General features: G+C 43.0%; 2 protein-coding genes across 3 annotated transcripts in view; both read left to right on the forward strand.

The window, feature by feature from the left end:
- LOC137046683 (NACHT, LRR and PYD domains-containing protein 3-like) overlaps positions 1–18,969 on the forward strand; it is a 233,284-nt gene that overhangs the window by 119,151 nt on the left and 95,164 nt on the right. The gene's annotated exons all lie outside the window — the stretch shown is intronic.
- Positions 13,529–18,969, forward strand: part of usp36 (ubiquitin specific peptidase 36) — a 44,242-nt gene continuing 38,801 nt past the window's right edge. For both annotated transcript variants that reach the window (XM_067423994.1, XM_067424001.1), the window contains exon 1: positions 13,529–13,683. The gene's annotated coding sequence lies outside the window, so the exon portion shown is untranslated. The remainder of the gene's footprint in view (positions 13,684–18,969) is intronic.

The following is an 18,969-nucleotide window of genomic DNA, read 5'->3' on the forward strand; positions in this document are numbered from 1 at the left end:
CTTTTTGGGAACACCCACAGGCTTTGTGAAGTTGAAATACATCACCTTGTCTCCCACTTGGTAATCTGTAGAGCTGGACTTTTGATCATAGTATGTCTTTCTGCCCTCAGCACTTTTTTCCAGTTGCTCTTGTGCCCATGCAAATGTCTTTCCGAGGTGTGCCCTCAGGTCTGCCACATACTGGTGGGCAGTATATGCACTGGCCACACTGACATCTTCAGGTTGGTAAAGAAGATGCAGAGGGAGTGTCATTTGCCTCCCTGTCATCATTTCAAAAGGCGTGACACCTGTTGAGTTATGGGGTGTGGACCTAATGGCCATTAAGACTAGGGGAAGTTTTACATCCCAGTCTTTCCCATTAGCTGAAATGTACTTCTTCAACATCCCTACAATAGTGCGGTTTGATCTCTCCACCTGTCCTGATGACTGAGGGAGATAAGAAATGTGAAGCTTTGCCTGGACTCCCAGCATTCTCCACAGTTCACTCATTACAGTGGCTGTAAAATGAGTACCGCGATCTGAATTTACAGAGAGGGGTAGCCCCCACCGACTAAACACATGATTAATCAGCAAGATAGCCGTGGTCTCTGCTGTGTCATTTCGGGCTGGGAGACATTCCACCCACTTGGTGAATGCACATGTCACATTAAGAAGGTATTTGTTACCTCTGGAGGATTTAACTACCGGACCAATCCAATCCATCTGAATGTTAGACCAGGGAAATGTTATTCCTGCCTTTTGAAGAGGGGCTCTGTGAGGGGGGTTAGATGGCTGAACCTGACAACAAACTAGACAACCCTGGATATAGGCTGCAATGTCCTTTTTCATATGTGGCCAGTAGGCTAACTGACGAAGGGTCTCATATGTTGCTTTCACCCCCCTGTGGCCTCCACAAGGCTCATCATGGGCATGCAGGAGCATAACCCCCCTGTGGGCTGTAGGGACCACCCATCGAGGTGGTGTGTTCTTGTCAAGTGAGTATATTAGCAAACCCTTCTCTAACCTTAAATTGTGTCTGATAAGGTACAGAGTTTTCAGGTCACTTGACTCTGCAAGATCTTGCTCAGTTATCGGATGCTCTACTGGGTTAGAAATGAATAGGTAAATAATGTTGATCAAAGGGTCCTGTTTTTGCATGGCCATAAGATCAGTATCTGCTAGCTGTCTGCCCATCACCACAGTCTGAGGTGTGTTGTCAGGGGTTATCACAGATTTCTTCCCTTGCTTACGTGTGACCGCATTAACACTCACAAGAGTAGGCTCTGACGTTGGAAGCCACTCCTCTTGGAACTCCCATGGAGTTCCTGCAATGGCACCTGCTTTGGCTAGCCTGTCAGCTTCATCATTGCCTGTTTTATCTGGCCCTGGGGCTTGTAAATCCCCTTTTACCTTCTTCCAGTACACTGTCATGCCATTCTGACTGACAAGTTTGTCACAAGCAAGAAACAATTCCTTATGCTTAACTTCCTTTCCTCTGGCATTTTCCATACCATTCTGTTTCCAATGGGGGAAGTGAGAAACAAAGCTGTGTCTGGCATAGTTTGAATCAGAACAGATTACCAAGTCTCTGATACTATACTTTTCTGCTTGTTGCAAAGTTATGAGTGCCGCAGCAATCTCTGCATACTGACTAGACTTGGAGCCTAAAGAGAACTGCTGTGCACCACAGGGGGCATTAGCCTCCCAGACTAATCCTACTCCAGCCTGTATGTGTTGTTCATGGTGATAAGAGCACCCATCAATGAAGGCTTTAGGAAGACCGGTGCAGACATTTTCATCATAGTAATGATGGCTTGATGTCAGTGAGGGTGTGGTGATTACTGTGCTGGCTTCTGCTGGATATTCTCCATCAATGCAATGCTGGCACATAGCTAACCCTTGGCCTAGTGCCATCTTATTGTTCTGTGCATATCTCACCTCCACCTCATAACCTTGCAATGCCATCATCCATGTGGCAATTCGACTGTTTGAGACTCTACCTTCTCTGAGTCTTTGGCTATTTAGAAACTGGACGGGCTGATGACATGTCTCAACAATGACTTTCTGGCCCCCAATATAGCTACGGAAATGTTCAATTGCCCATACTGTAGCGAGCAAGGCTTTCTCACAGTCTGAAAAATTAATCTCTACACTACTGAGTGCCTTACTAGCATAGGCAACAACCCGCTTGTCTTGGTCATGCTTTTGGGAGAGCGCTGCACTGAGGCAGTGCTCAGAAAAATCAGCTTGAAGGAAAAATGCTTTGTCTTTGTCAGGGTAAGCTAAGCATGGGGCAGTGCACAGCCTGTCTTTAAGTTCTTTCATGGCCTGCGCCTGTCTTTCTTCCCAGCTAAATTCTCTACCTTTCTGAAGCAGTTCATGCAGTGGTTTGGCAATGTCTGCATAATCCTCTATGAACTGACGGGAGTAATTGCATACTCCTAGGAAGCTACGCAGTTCTGAGACATTTGTGGGAGGTTTAATATTCTTTACTGCTTCTATTCTACTAGACTGAGGTTGAATACCATCAGGGCCAACAGTCAGTCCAACATACTCCACCTTTGTACGGCACCACTGTCCTTTGGCTAATGAGAGTTTAGCACCTGCCTCAGTGAGCTGGGTGAGAACATGTCGGATCTCTGCTAGATGATTCGACCAGGTCTGACTACGCATAAGGATATCATCTACGTAGATCAGGTTACCACGCGTGGCTGAATCACCCATAGCCTTGTGTAGAAATATGTTAAACTCAGCAGGGGAGTTTGAATAGCCAAATGGGCACCTGTTCCATGTGAACTGTCTACCTCCAAAAGAAAATGCCAGTTTATACTGATCTGCTGGGTCTACCTTCATTGTCCAAAAACCATTTGCCACGTCAACTGTGGAGAAGTATTTAGCTGTTGTAACTTTAGCTAGCTCTTGGTCAAGATGTATCATAGGCCAACGTGATAAGGGAACCTGTTTGTTGAGCTGCCGGTAATCTACAGTCAAACGCCATTTTCCGCTTGGCTTTAAGACAGGCCAAACCGGAGAATTGTAGGTGGAATTGCACTCACGTATGATGTTTTTCTCTAACAGGGAATCTATAATTTCCTGAATGGAATCAAAAGCAGTGAGTGGTACTCTATATTGCCGCACAAACGTGGGCGGGGCATTTGGATCTGTGGGAATACGGACTGTATGGACATCTGTGGCTCCACAATCATAGGAATCTCTGGAAAAGATTTCCTTGTGCTCATAAAACACCTGCCTTAATTCTTGACGCTGGACCTCTGTGTCCAGAGCATCAGCTTGGTCTAGCTGTTTTTGAACTTCTGACTCAAAGCCAGAGTATGGTTCAGTGCATGTTACTGTATCTTTCTCACAGTTCATTGGTGCCTGCGACTCTTTGGCCATCACAGTATGTACCACTATCTCACTGTCACTTTCAAAGTCTACTCTACACACAGCTCCCTCAAACACACCTGGATGGGTTATGATGGAAATCATCTTGGTAGGGTAGGTGAGATATACTTGCTCACAATTGTCTCTCTCTATAGGCAAGTCAGGAAGATCTCCTATGACAGGAATAGTTAATTCAAAATCATGAAAGGAGCTATCAATCAAGTATCCTAGAGGAGTGTGGGGAGGTATGCAAATATTTCCTCTGGTGAGATTTTGTACAAGTAGGTAGGTTGAGCGGTTGTACAGTTCAAGTTGTGGGTTACCACAAATTGTGAGTCCCAAACAGCAAAACTTAGCAGAAGGCTGAAAGAAGGCTAGTACTGTCTGTTTTATTTCTTGACCCCTTTTTATGACTAGTCTGACTGGAACCTCTGCAGTTTGGGCAGGAACCACTGTGTCAAACTCATTCATCACCTGACATGCTTGGGGAATTGTCTGACCAGAGCGCATGTTGTTTGGATCACATGATAGTACATTAAGGCCAATATCGGCTCTGGACCACAGCACGTTGTTGACTGTGTCTAACTGCACACCTAATCTCACTAACACATCAGAACCAATGTATACTGAGTGTGTCAGGTCAGGTACCACAAGCATGTAGTGTTTGAGCTGTTTATGGCCAAGCTTAAGGGAGACCGAGCAAACTCCAACACTCTTAACTGTTGTTTGGGGGCCACTAGCGAGCCAAAATCTTTGGTTCTTCTCTACCATGGGGATCATGCAAGGTTTCTCTTGTAACAGTTGATACAGTTCCTGACTCATCGCTGACTTCTCTGACCATAGTGCAACCACAGCATCCTCAGCCAGTACTTCATTAACATGTATGCCTCCCACCACTTGTGGATTATATACATGGGTGTTAAGAACTTCCAGGGCACACAAGAATGCATTTTTCTTTTCTAACAGCTCTAGAGGTATCCTGTTCTCATGAGCTGTGTCTGCTGACTGGGGGTTGATGATTTGCATTTCCCTCACAGCAGGAGAGTCTTCACTAAGGTGGGTATCCTTCAGTGTCAGCTGACTAGAGCCAGATGTCCTCTCTACCTCCACTGCCTTGCATACCTTCTGACTAGAGCTAGTCTCTTCGATGGGCCGTGGGACTCTGACTTGTGCCCACAATTGACAGTTGTGAAGGTCAATTAATGGTGTGAGCCTATTCAACAGATCCTGGCCAATAAGAAGCTGCTCTGTGTCGAAGCCAACAACGTAGAGAGGGTGAACTATCTTCATCTCACCAAAGGTTAACTCCACCCACACCCGCTGGTTAACAGGGGCCTGATCCTGCGTGTAACTGGTTATCTTGATCTGACAACTCTCTACCTTAAGCCATTTACCAAGCGAGTTGGTTACTTGGGTGAGTTTTTTAAACAACCCAGGTGACACCAAAGAAATTTCTGAGCCAGTATCTAGCAGGGCATCACATGTTAATGCACCTTCAATGTACACAGAAATATATATTCTTCTGGCCCTGCCTCTCTGTGTCAAGTCACCAAGGAACTGACAAAGACTGGGGTTAGGTCTGCTGACATCTGATTCATTAGGCCTTACAATCTGTTGCATGGTTCCCCCTTCCCTTGGCTCTTCCCCCCACCCTATAAAGTACACTTTTGGTGGGGGAGGGGAGGGGTCCCGGCCTAGTCATTGCTTGGAAGGAGGGTCATTTTCTTTCTTGGAGGTGTGTTCCTCTGACTTAAGGTCTTTGAGGGCTTTAGCAAGTATTTTCTGAATTTGCTTAATGTTATCACGATCCCTTTCTTCAGTACCTTTGAACTCCTTTTTCTTTTGACTACCCTGTTTGTGACTGTCCCTTGACTTATCTCTGAACCTCCTGTACCTCTCTTCCCTGTGTGTATGCCTGCCACCCTTGTATCCTCCATTGCCTGAGGATTTATGGCTATGTGTGTTCTGTTGGAACTCACTGGACTTTGGCTGGGAGGGGCGACCAGTACGGGCTGGTCCACTTTGGGGAAGCTCTGAACCTTCTAGTTCAAGAGGAGGCTCCCTGTCGTGTCGGAGTTCAAACACCTGAGTACTTGGGTCCCTGTCTTTCTTGTCTGTGTGTAACTTCTCACTCTCCCAGGCTCTCATTGCAAGCTGTCTCAACTCTGCTGCAGTCATGTGATCAACATCTACCAGCAATGAAAGGGATTTCCTAATTGTTGGATGCAAATTACTCACAAACAGACTTTTAAACATCACATCCTCTTCTGCCCTAGGTGAATCAGAACCAGCAAAATATACTCTACGCAAGCGCTCATAATACTCTCTGGGTGATTCATAGCGATTTTGCTTAGTCTGTAAAGCAGAAAGCCTGGAGACAGATGGGTTTTGATATATTGTGTATTCGGCTCTCAGGGCTCTACACAGTTCATGGTAATTACCAGCAATGGCTGGGCTCTGTCTCTCCATGAAACCATGGACAGTTCGCACTGTTGTTTTCCTCAGAATGAGGAGTTTATCTGCCATTGTGGCCTCAGGGATGTATGACAGTGCATAGTTTACATCTTTAAGGTACAACTCTATGTTGCTTCCTGGGGTATCAGGATTAAACACTTCAATGTCACGTGCTAATTCCCTAAGCTGACGTAGCCTACTGTCTCTGGATGTTACTGTACTAGTGAAGTCAGGGATGGAGCGACTAGTTTTTCCCCAAACTGGAGAGTCAGAATCTACTCTGTGAGGATGGCTGGGACTAGCAGTGGGGGTTGGGCCACTGGCTGCAACAGCATCACTATAGGCCTGATAGCGTTGTCTCTGTGAGGGGCCATCAAATAAGGGATCTTTCACTAGTGGGTTGAATGAGCTGAAGCGCACACTTGGTAGTTCAGGTTCATGGGGCATGTCCCTATTTATGTCCAACTGTTCCATTCTTTTCCCTATTTCCTCTAGTCTCTGCTCTGCGACATCAGCTTTATCTGCCCAACCTTGGGCTCTGGCAGCAATTCTGTCATGACTGTTCTGGACTTCTAATAGTTTATCGTCTGTCCTAGCCAAGTCCTCTCTGAGTTGAATCTGATCCTGTTTTGAATCATACAGTTGTCGCTTAAACAACTGTGACTCTTCACGTGTATCAGTATACAGTTTGTGTTCTATCTCTAAGTCCCTTTTTAAACAAGAAATTTCAGACAAGGCTGACTTTAACTCATCCTTGGCCTGTTTCTCACTCATACTCACTACTCTTAATTTGTCTGCCTGTGCTGACAAATCCCTTTGAGCCTGAGCCAACTCTGTTTGCAGAGTAGGTATAGAGACTGAACTTACACACTCATTCTTGACCTGTTCAAGCTCAGTTTCTAGGTCTAGATTTTCTTCTTTCAACTTTTTTATTTTCTCTTCTTGGCTGTCCATAACACACTGCAAGTCTTCTTTCTCTGCAGACAATCTTTTAGCTTCAACCTTTAAATGGTCATTTGCATGACGCATATCAGCCAGCTCACTCTTTAGCTCTTGGATCATCATATCCCTATCTCTCATCTGTTCATTAGCAAGGGATACTCTGTCTATTGCTTGGGTTAACTGAGCAGCCCAATTTAGTGCTAAGCTAGAGAGGAGTTTGATTAGCGAGGCACCTTTTATGGCCTGGCCTGCTGCTTCAGCGGTTAGCTGTGTTGTTTTGAGGCTGATTTCCTCATAATCTAAGCCCTTAATCATTTCTATGTAACCTGGATTCACAGCACTGGTCAGGTCTACAACCAGCTGTTCAGGTAGGGTTAATTCTGCCATTTCCAACAGATACTAGCAGGCTAGCTATTCTCGGTATTTTAGACAACAGTTTTTATAGTTTGAAGTCACAGGGGCACTGTAAGCCACACCTTGACTAGTGATACGGACTCTAGCCCGTGGTGATGAGTGGTCAGAAGGAACTACCCTTATCTGACACTTACAAGTTCACACAGAACTCTCAAATTCTGATAGTCTTACAAGGTATATGAGCCCTTTGCTATACTAGTGGTAGCAATTAGTTATAATTAATAATCACAACCTCTGCTAACACTATAGTTTCCTGGATGAGGAAACCTTTACCAGAACTATGCCACTATAAAATGGTCCAAAGCTTAAACAACAATTCTATTTACTGCAAACAATTCAGCTGCAACAAATCCTATTCATAAATGGTACAACACGGAGCTGAATGAAGAAACTACAAATCAGGCTTGGGAGGAACCACCTGCTAAGCAAACAGTAACTGACCAAACTGAGAAATTTAGTTTCCTGTTAAAGTAATTTACCTTGCAGTCTTTAGGTGAATTCTTTGTGTTGATGAACAAAAGACTCGTTTCAATCTTAGTTGGCCTCACACGGGGCACCAAAATGTAGTGATTATTACTCAGTTCACCGATGACGTAGTGATTTTTAGATCACGTGTCACTTAAGGTGTGGTTATGAGTGTATCAGATGACCCCTCCCTCTTTGATACGGGGCACCAGCTAAGAATACTATCTTAACAATATAAGAACACTCGCAAAAGAGCTGTTCAGTAATTCAGAATTAATGTAAATTAGAGGGAGTTGGTCAGCTGATTTATCTGAAGGATTTGTGAGTCTGGACAACCAGTAGAGTCTTTGATCATCAACACAATGAAGACACAGTGTAATAAAATGAATGAAATTTATTAACAATAGATATGCAAGAGTAAATACTTAAACGATTAATAATGCTAGTAATGGATATATACTTCTAAAGGATAGTAAACTAATAACCAAAAAGTAATGAACGAAACAATAAAACCAATAAATGATGTGAGCACAGAATGGATAAATGCAATGCTGTTGAACAGAATGTAGCAATAGAAGAGAATTGTATGGGAATGCTTCTTATGGGAACCACCTAATGGTTCTGGCACAAGGTGATAAATAAATGCTTATTTATCATTAAACAAATAATAAACCTATTATTTGTAACAACCTGACCTCAAGTAATAGTTATCTAAACAGGTTAGAAAACATATGCTGCATGTATAAACTAATGCCAAGGTCTCTAGAAAGAGGTTTGGTAAGTTTATATTTACGTTCCACACAGTCGGGTGATCAGTCCTGGCAGTAGATACGTCTTCCACTGGTTATGCGGGTAGCGTGCAGTGGGAGGGGCGCAGAGTTGCAAGAAGCCGTTGCCACGCTGGGCTGAAGGATGCAGAACTCTGGTTGCGCCAAGAGGGTCCTTAAACGTGGACCAGGCAGCTGGGTCAGTCGAATCTTCACAGGGTCCTTTGCAGGCTGGCTGCGTCACTGAGGAGCCGTGTGGGACCGGCAATGTCTGCCGATGCAGAGGTCCTTGGTGGACTGGATGTGCTGCTGGAGGAGTTGTAAAGGTCAGATAAGATCTCTCAAGGAGAGAGCCCTTTTCCAGCTATAGTTTGCAATATAAAGGTTTTGCTCGCAAAAGCTTAACCTCCACTGTCTTGTAGTCTCTTTCCTCGTCAGGTCAGAAGCTCAGGACGTGGTGTGTCTGTTAGTGTCTCCTTCCCCGTCGGGTTAGAAACGCAGAACGTGGTGTGTCTGTTAGTGTCTCCTTCCCCATCGGGTTAGAAACGCAGAACGAGGGTGTGTCTACCCGGGGGACATATTTATCCCTTTCCGATGAGGAGGAGATTGAAATCCGGCGCCTTTCCAGTCCTGGAGTGTGATTGGCCACTGGGTTCTGAAGTAGGCACGGTGTTGCCCACCCTAGTGTGGAACTCATTTGCATAGCATAAAGTGGCATGTTAAAACAATGTCTTAAATGTTTTACCCATGCATTATTTCTTTACCAAACCTCTTTTAAAATATAAAAGGCATCGTATGGAACAGATAGAGACCAAACATGATAAGAAACGGCTAAGTCATCGTCCACGCATTCGTTTATCTGTTAATGGACCTGTCCCGTGGACTGTTGTTTTTACAGTCAATATCCATTAACATAAACTGCACTTTGTGTGAAGATGAGGTGGATGAGTTGCAGTTCATATACATTTAAGACCTCCAAACATGTGTATGAATGGATTTAGATAGACCTCTGTGGCCTCTCTTTTGCTGCTGCCTTCAGGAGGTCCTGGAGGAATTTTTATGGCAGCACTTGCCTAAACCTTAGGAATGAGTTTGGAGGTTAAAATCCACTTGTAGACCAATGAGAAGTCCTCTCTTTGGTGGTGGTGGGTGCAGAAGGTCCCCCCTTCCTGCCATGTAAGAGGTGTCTGGCAGTTGTCTTGGCATCTTATCTGATGTGGCTGAACATTTGTTTATGTTCATTCACCAAGGGTCCAATCATAGTGTGGCACATCTTCTTCCACACCGGTAGTTAGGGAGGGGCCTTGCCATAAACTGGTCTCTGGAATGCCACCCTTACTGATGTTCACTACAGATTTTTAAGAAGTGGTCCAAACTTTTTATTTCTTTAGCAGGCCGTATTAACATGGTGAAAATGAGCATTTTGCCCAAATATTTATTTGTTTTTCAGTGTATCCCAGTTTACATTACTAAATCATTTTTTAGAAATTTGGATAGAATAATCACCCAATTTATTTGGAATAATAAAACCCCCAGACTTAAGAAGATATATTTACAGAGGACTAAACCTAAAGGTGGGATGGGTCTACCCAATTTCCAGTTATACTACTGGGCATGTAATATAAGAGCACTCTCATTTGGCTTACAGAAGTCAACAGACTGGTGTGATATGGAAAACAAATCATGCTCACCTTCCTCGTGGCCAGCTTTAATTTATTCAGCTTTATCTACCCCCACTTTAACTCGACTAAATAATCCAGTGATTTCCAATTCTCTCAAAATTTGGAACCAGATAAGAAGGCATTTTAAATGGCAGACGTGCTCCATTTTAAGTCCTTTGACAGCAAATCATTCATTTCCCCCTTCCCAAGCTGACACAATATTTCAGACCTGGTTTAAAAAAGGAATACGCTCTTTCCAAAATTTGTTCATTAACAAATGTTTTCCAACATCTCAGCAGTTACAACAAATATTCCATCTACCTAATTCACATTTTTTTAAATATCTACAAGCTCGAAGTTTTGCTCAAAAAAAATATTCATCATTCCCTAATGAGCCATTAACCTCTCAGATGGATTCACTGTTTTTACAAGATCCATTTACTAAAGGAGGAATATCCATTATATATAATAAATTATCACAGTTGGAATGCGATGTTTCCTTAGAGCATTTAAGAGCAGCATGGCAAGAAGATCTTGGAACAGGTATTGCAGACTGGCAATGGGAAGAAGCACAGGAGCGGGTTCATTCCTCCTCTCTGTGCATCAGACATGGTTTAATACAGTTTAAGATCTTACATAGACTTCACCTGTCTAAATTAAAACTCTCTAAGATGTTTCCTTCTGTGGACCCAATATGTGACAGATGCAGTCAAACACCAGCCTCACTAGGACATATGTTCTGGAAATGTCCTAAAATTCATAATTATTGGATTTCAGTTTTTCAATTATTGTCAAAGGTATTGGGAAAGCCACTAGACCCAGACCCAATTCTGGCTATTTTTGGTGTCAGTAATGATAATGCAGAGCTCTCTAAAGGTCAGTGTATTGTGCTTAGAGTTATTACACTCTTGGCACGTAGACTGATTTTGCTTAATTGGAAGCAAAAAAATCCACCTCACTGCTCTGTACTGATTAAAGATGTTATGCACCACCTTCAAATCGAAAAGATTAGATTTTCTTTAAAAAACAAGACTGATAATTTTTATACAGTATGGAAACCCTTTATTAACTATTTTAATAAGACTGCAATAATTAAACCCTAATCCCACCACCCCCCTTTTTTTTTTTTTCCTTCTTCCTTTCTTTCCTTCCACTACTTCTGTTCAAATATAAACATAAATAATTTACATATAGAAGAATATTATTGTTATTATATAATATTATTGTATATTGTATTAGCAAAGTGAATTGTGTTGGGTTTTTTTTTGTTGTGCCAATGTTAAAAAAACCAATAAAGAGAATGTTCAAAAAAAAAAAAAAAAATGTTCTTGAAGTCCATTAAAATTAATTATTAAAAATATATTTTTAAATACATTTTTAAAGAAATACATTTAAATTGCACTAAATGTACTTAAAGTTGTTCCATTTTAGCACAATTTAATATATTAAAATATATTGCAAATAGCGTAAAATTGAACTTAAGCATATCTTAAAATACACTTAATAAACTTGAAGTTGTTTTAAAATAACACATTTAATATGCATTTAGTATAGTGTCATTTAAATATACTAAACATGTCCAAAAAAGCACAATTTAAATATATTTCTTTTCGACCCGGGAATATTTCAAGTCTTTCTTGTTTTTTCTTCATAATCTTCTTTAAACTGGAGCAATAGTCCTCAGTCTCCTGAAGAAAAAGAAGAAAATGTGGCTCGGATCCTGACCATTTCTTCTTGTGTATATGAAATTTCCCCAAAATAATAAAAAGTTGCTCAATAAAGGTGAAATTATCTTTATTATCACGTTCATTGGGATAATGTTTACATAATCAAACAATTCCAATGTTTCTTTCAGGTCAAATATGCTAATGGGCTAATTAACATATTATACATTGCTACACTGTAAAATATTATTTAGAAAATAAGTTACCTGGTTGCCTTAAAATTTTGAGTTCATTGAAATTAAAATTTTGAGTTAATACAATGAACATTTTTTGAGATTCGACAGCCTTTATTAAAATATTATTAAAAGATTTTGTAAGCATATTGGGTAATTATGTTTGTGTTATTTCTGATGACGCAGTGAAACATGCCAAATAGTGCTATTTTCATTTTTTATGTGGTTCAGATACAAAAATATTTTGAGTTTCTATTTATTAAACTAATTTCCTTCATTGTATCAACTCAAATTTTTAATTTCAATAAACTCAAAATTTTAAGGCAACCAGGTTACTTACTTTTTTAAGTTAAACCAACAAAAACCACCACAATTTTTAGCATTATAAACCTGTTGATATCTGGAATGCAAAGCAAAACTCAGACAAGAAAAGACAAAACACCAATAATACACACATCTGTACAATTCAAAAATTGTATTACTAACTGTAAGTGTATTATTTACAGCAGCTACAGTTATTATTTCATCTTACGCAATTGAAGATGCAAAGCAAAGTCACTCACGCAATTCTCTTTCTTAATTTTCTTTCAATTGCCCACACTCAAAAAAACAATTCTACTGCGTACTTAGTCAGAGAAAACAATGATTTTTTTTGGGAATGCAAATATGTTTGCAAAAGCGTTATTTTGTGTAAATTTATTTTTAAATGAAAACTTTAAATGAAACGACAGCGTAATATTGCATCCTATTTGGATATGGGTGTTATACGGTCTTCAGAACAGCAGGAGGCGCTGTTTCGGGGAAACGAGGGGTCTGAGAATGCGGGACTCTGAGTGCGGGACTGTGGAGGCTCCGAGTCTGCAGCTTCATCCGGTTGAGATCAGTTATCAGGATTAAAAGATCTGGGATCTGTCAAATCATCTCGGATGTATTAGCGAGGTACGAAGAACGGGCCCCAGACTGACTTTATTTCTGTCAGACGTCTACAGAAGCTCTTATTGAGAATTAGCAGATCTTTAGGTGTTGATGTTTAATTGAACATATTTGGTCACCCTTATCGTGATCAGTGTTTGCTTCAGTTGGGCTCTTGACTCTTCGTAAAGATAGTTTTTCTTTGTCTGCTATAACTGTTTCTTAGACACATCTGTTAGACACAAAACCAAGAAAAACAATGTGGTTGGAAGTTTCTGGTTATGTTTTGTAAGGCAACAAGAGAACAAAGGCCAGATGAAGGTACATTAAAATGTATATCAAAATTAATATAGTCTGGACGTTTTACTCATTATTAATTAATATGTGTTGTATTAAACTTGTATTCACTTGTCTTTTTAATCCACATTTTTACAACAACCTTAACAGTCGTCTCTTTTTCCCCATAGTGCCCCTCGCAGACCCCTGTTTAAAAATCCCTGGCAACAGAGAAGAAGGCTCCCTTCCGTCCATAGTCCGAGTAAAGCAATTCTTGAATTGAAAGGATCCATGTTAAAAGTTAGCCAGCAAATCGATGCGCGTCCTCTGATTGGACACTGGAACCATGAATGAAGTGTGTCGTCATGGCCGTTCTCAATGCCGATTGGCCGCTCCGTCACGTCAATCACGGCCGCACACGCCCTTTCATAATGCAGCATGGGGGAGAGAACGTAACAAAATGACGGCTTCGTAGCGGAATACAGTCTTAACAGCAAAGCAGATCAAACGATTCGCTGCCATTCACGGATGGGTAGGTATCTAATGTTATTCGCATGCGTTTGATGGCGAATGATATCCCGATTTCCGTCAGTAAGCGCCTGTATGAGGGCTAGAAGCAGCACATTGCAGCAGTTTGAACGCCACGTTCGCTTTGTGAGGCGGCTCGGGTCAGGAAGTGAAGCCGTTGTATCTGATTTAGTTACATTTGGCCAGGGTTAAACACACAAACGCGCCGAGACGTCGAAGAAAAGCGCAATGTTTACGCTAAAGCAGATGCTAGCTTGTGTGACTAGCCGCTCTGACTAGCGACCCGCGCAAAACACTGACATTAATACTGTAGTCTTGAGGTAAACAACCCCTGGGTGGTAAGTAGAGCTGAATCATAACATCATTACATGTTTCTGTGTACTGAAATCATATCAGCTGCAGTAATAATCTCTAATAAGGGCACTGTACGCCGCTTTGGCTTCAACTACACGAAATACTGATGACATCCACCGAGCTAGTTTACACAACGAGCGAAGTAGGGGGTTTTAATCTCGTATGTGTAATCTTTGAGCTGTATGGACGTGTGTCGATGATACATTTCTATGTAACGTTACTTCGGCTGTGTCTCAAACCCTTGGGCTTCAGCACGTGCTGTGATGGCCAAAACTGCTGTCTAGCCACGTTTTCCAGACGCAACATTAACACGCTTCGAGAATTCATAAGCTGGGTAGGGAAACATGGTGTATCTTTATACGCTAACTGTGTAAAATAGGATGATAACCCGTCAGCTAGATGCATGAAGGAGTAGTAGTGGTTAGTGTGCTAGTTAAATGCCACATGAGTCCTCACTGGACACGTGCTTTTAGCCGGAAATGGGCTACACTTTAGACTTCACTGGGTAACGTAACTCTTTATCTTAGTGCCCTTGTTACATACACACTACAGTAACTTATGCACAATTACACTCAACTAACCCTATAGTAAGTATGTTGGGTTACACTTTATTCTGTAACACTTTATTTTAGTGTCCTTGTTACTGTACGTATGTAGTAATAAAAAATTATGCATAATTACATGGAAGTAACCCTCAACCAAACCCTAATCCTACCCTATAGTGATTACATGTAGTTACTAAATATTACTCTATACTTACATTTATAATTATTACACTGTAATATGGACAGCTTAAAATAAAGTATAACCGTTTATTTTAAGGTGTCATTACAGTGTAATTATATATTTAAATGCAGAGTAATATTAACTAACTATGCATAAGTACATCTTTATTTGGTAACACTTTATATTACGTGGCCTTAAGTACTATGTACTTACATCAAAAAATAAGTACAATGTACCTACTGTGTTCAAATTGTATTGCAAAACACCTTACAATACGGGTAGAGTTAGGGTCAGGTGTGGTGGTGTGGGTCAGTTTAAGGGTAAAGTTAGGGTCAGGTGTGGTGGTGTGGGTCAGTTTAAGGGTAAAGTTAGGAACAGGTGTGGTGGTGTGGGTCAGTTTAAGGGTAAAGTTAGGGACAGGTGTGGTGGTGTGGGTCAGTTTAAGGGTAAAGTTAGGGTCAGGTGTGGTGGTGTGGGTCAGTTTAAGGGTAAAGTTAGGGACAGGTGTGGTGGTGTGGGTCAGTTTAAGGGTAAAGTTAGGGACATGTGTGGTGGTGTGGGTCAGTTTAAGGGTAGAGTTAGGGTCAGGTGTGGTGGTGTGGGTCAGTTTAAGGGTAAAGTTAGGGACAGGTGTGGTGGTGTGGGTCAGTTTAAGGGTAAAGTTAGGGTCAGGTGTGGTGGTGTGGGTCAGTTTAAGGGTAAAGTTAGGGTCAGGTGTGGTGGTGTGGGTCAGTTTAAGGGTAAAGTTAGGGACAGGTGTGGTGGTGTGGGTCAGTTTAAGGGTAAAGTTAGGGTCAGGTGTGGTGGTGTGGGTCAGTTTAAGGGTAAAGTTAGGGACAGGTGTGGTGGTGTGGGTCAGTTTAAGGGTAAAGTTAGGGTCAGGTGTGGTGGTGTGGGTCAGTTTAAGGGTAAAGTTAGGGACAGGTGTGGTGGTGTGGGTCAGTTTAAGGGTAAAGTTAGGGTCAGGTGTGGTGGTGTGGGTCAGTTTAAGGGTAAAGTTAGGGACAGGTGTGGTGGTGTGGGTCAGTTTAAGGGTAAAGTTAGGGACATGTGTGGTGGTGTGGGTCAGTTTAAGGGTAGAGTTAGGGTCAGGTGTGGTGGTGTGGGTCAGTTTAAGGGTAAAGTTAGGGACAGGTGTGGTGGTGTGGGTCAGTTTAAGGGTAAAGTTAGGGTCAGGTGTGGTGGTGTGGGTCAGTTTAAGGGTAAAGTTAGGGTCAGGTGTGGTGGTGTGGGTCAGTTTAAGGGTAAAGTTAGGGACAGGTGTGGTGGTGTGGGTCAGTTTAAGGGTAAAGTTAGGGTCAGGTGTGGTGGTGTGGGTCAGTTTAAGGGTAAAGTTAGGGTCAGGTGTGGTGGTGTGGGTCAGTTTAAGGGTAAAGTTAGGAACAGGTGTGGTGGTGTGGGTCAGTTTAAGGGTAAAGTTAGGGACAGGTGTGGTGGTGTGGGTCAGTTTAAGGGTAAAGTTAGGGTCAGGTGTGGTGGTGTGGGTCAGTTTAAGGGTAAAGTTAGGGACAGGTGTGGTGGTGTGGGTCAGTTTAAGGGTAAAGTTAGGGACATGTGTGCTGGTGTGGGTCAGTTAAAGGGTAGAGTTAGGGTCAGGTGTGGTGGTGTGGGTCAGTTTAAGGGTAAAGTTAGGGACAGGTGTGGTGGTGTGGGTCAGTTTAAGGGTAAAGTTAGGGACAGGTGTGGTGGTGTGGGTCAGTTTAAGGGTAAAGTTAGGGTCAGGTGTGGTGGTGTGGGTCAGTTTAAGGGTAAAGTTAGGGTCAGGTGTGGTGGTGTGGGTCAGTTTAGGGGTAAAGTTAGGGTCAGGTGTGGTGGTGTGGGTCAGTTTAAGGGTAAAGTTAGGGTCAGGTGTGCTGGTGTGGGTCAGATTAAGGGTAAAGTTAGGGTCAGGTGTGGTGGTGTGGGTCAGTTTAAGGGTAAAGTTAGGGTCAGGTATGGTGGTGTGGGTCAGTTTAAGGGTAAAGTTAGGGTCAGGTGTGGTGGTGTGGGTCAGTTTAAGGGTAAAGTTAGGGTCAGGTATGGTGGTGTGGGTCAGTTTAAGGGTAAAGTTAGGGTCAGGTGTGGTGGTGTGGGTCAGTTTAAGGGTAAAGTTAGGGTCAGGTGTGGTGGTGTGGGTCAGTTTAAGGGTAAAGTTAGGGACAGGTGTGGTGGTGTGGGTCAGTTTAAGGGTAAAGTTAGGGACAGGTGTGGTGGTGTGGGTCAGTTTAAGGGTAAAGTTAGGGACAGGTGTGGTGGTGTGGGTCAGTTTAAGGGTAAAGTTAGGGTCAGGTGTGGTGGTGTGGGTCAGTTTAAGGGTAAAGTTAGGGTCAGGTGTGGTGGTGTGGGTCAGTTTAAGGGTAAAGTTAGGGTCAGGTGTGGTGGTGTGGGTCAGTTTAAGGGTAAAGTTAGGGTCAGGTGTGGTGGTGTGGGTCAGTTTAAGGGTAAAGTTAGGGTCAGGTGTGGTGGTGTGGGTCAGTTTAAGGGTAAAGTGGTGTGGGTCAGTTTAAGGGTAAAGTTAGGGACAGGTGTGGTGGTGTGGGTCAGTTTAAGGGTAAAGTTAGGGTCAGGTGTGGTGGTGTGGGTCAGTTTATGGGTAAAGTTAGGGACAGGTGTGGTGGTGTGGGTGAGTTTAAGGGTAAAGTTAGGGACAGGTGTGGTGGTGTGGGTCAGTTTAAGGGTAAAGTTAGGGTCAGGTGTGGTGGTGTGGGTCAGTTTAAGGGTAAAGTTAGGGTCAGGTGTGGTGGTGTGGGTCAGTTTAAGGGTAAAGTTAGGGACAGGTGTGGTGGTGTGGGTCAGTTTAAGGGTAAAGTTAGGGACAGGTGTGGTGGTGTGGGTCAGTTTAAGGGTAAAGTTAGGGTCAGGTGTGGTGGTGTGGGTCAGTTTAAGGGTAAAGTTAGGGACAGGTGTGGTGGTGTGGGTCAGTTTAAGGGTAAAGTTAGGGTCAGGTGTGGTGGTGTGGGTCAGTTTAAGGGTAGAGTTAGGGACAGGTGTGGTGGTGTGGGTCAGTTTAAGGGTAAAGTTAGGGTCAGGTGTGGTGGTGTGGGTCAGTTTAAGGGTAAAGTTAGGGTCAGGTGTGGTGGTGTGGGTCAGTTTAAGGGTAAAGTTAGGGTCAGGTGTGGTGGTGTGGGTCAGTTTAAGGGTAAAGTTAGGGACAGGTGTGGTGGTGTGGGTCAGTTTAAGGGTAAAGTTAGGGGCAGGTGTGGTGGTGTGGGTCAGTTTAAGGGTAAAGTTAGGGACAGGTGTGGTGGTGTGGGTCAGTTTAAGGGTAAAGTTAGGGACAGGTGTGGTGGTGTGGGTCAGTTTAAGGGTAAAGTTAGGGTCAGGTGTGGTGGTGTGGGTCAGTTTAAGGGTAAAGTTAGGGACAGGTGTGGTGGTGTGGGTCAGTTTAAGGGTAAAGTTAGGGACAGGTGTGGTGGTGTGGGTCAGTTTAAGGGTAAAGTTAGGGTCAGGTGTGGTGGTGTGGGTCAGTTTAAGGGTAAAGTTAGGGACAGGTGTGGTGGTGTGGGTCAGTTTAAGGGTAAAGTTAGGGACAGGTGTGGTGGTGTGGGTCAGTTTAAGGGTAAAGTTAGGGTCAGGTGTGGTGGTGTGGGTCAGTTTAAGGGTAAAGTTAGGGTCAGGTGTGGTGGTGTGGGTCAGTTTAAGGGTAAAGTTAGGGTCAGGTGTGGTGGTGTGGGTCAGTTTAAGGGTAGAGTTAGGGACAGGTGTGGTGGTGTGGGTCAGTTTAAGGGTAGAGTTAGGGACAGGTGTGGTGGTGTGGGTCAGTTTAAGGGTAAAGTTAGGGTCAGGTGTGGTGGTGTGGGTCAGTTTAAGGGTAGAGTTAGGGACAGGTGTGGTGGTGTGGGTCAGTTTAAGGGTAAAGTTAGGGTCAGGTGTGGTGGTGTGGGTCAGTTTAAGGGTAGAGTTAGGGACAGGTGTGGTGGTGTGGGTCAGTTTAAGGGTAAAGTTAGGGTCAGGTGTGGTGGTGTGGGTCAGTTTAAGGGTAAAGTTAGGGTCAGGTGTGGTGGTGTGGGTCAGTTTAAGGGTAAAGTTAGGGTCAGGTGTGGTGGTTTGGGTCAGTTTAAGGGTTTGGTGTAAGGGAAGTGCCAACTGTGTAAGTACAAATGTAACTACAGAAATGAATTACAGACGTAATTACATGCAGGTAATTTTAAAAATGTAAATAGGCTACAATGTAAACATGTATGTACACGATAAGTGCATCAAATGATTAATTACAATGTTAGTACATAGT

Source organism: Pseudorasbora parva, chromosome 2 (assembly GCF_024679245.1).
Source record: "Pseudorasbora parva isolate DD20220531a chromosome 2, ASM2467924v1, whole genome shotgun sequence".
In the NCBI taxonomy this organism is placed as follows: Eukaryota; Metazoa; Chordata; class Actinopteri; order Cypriniformes; family Gobionidae; genus Pseudorasbora; species Pseudorasbora parva.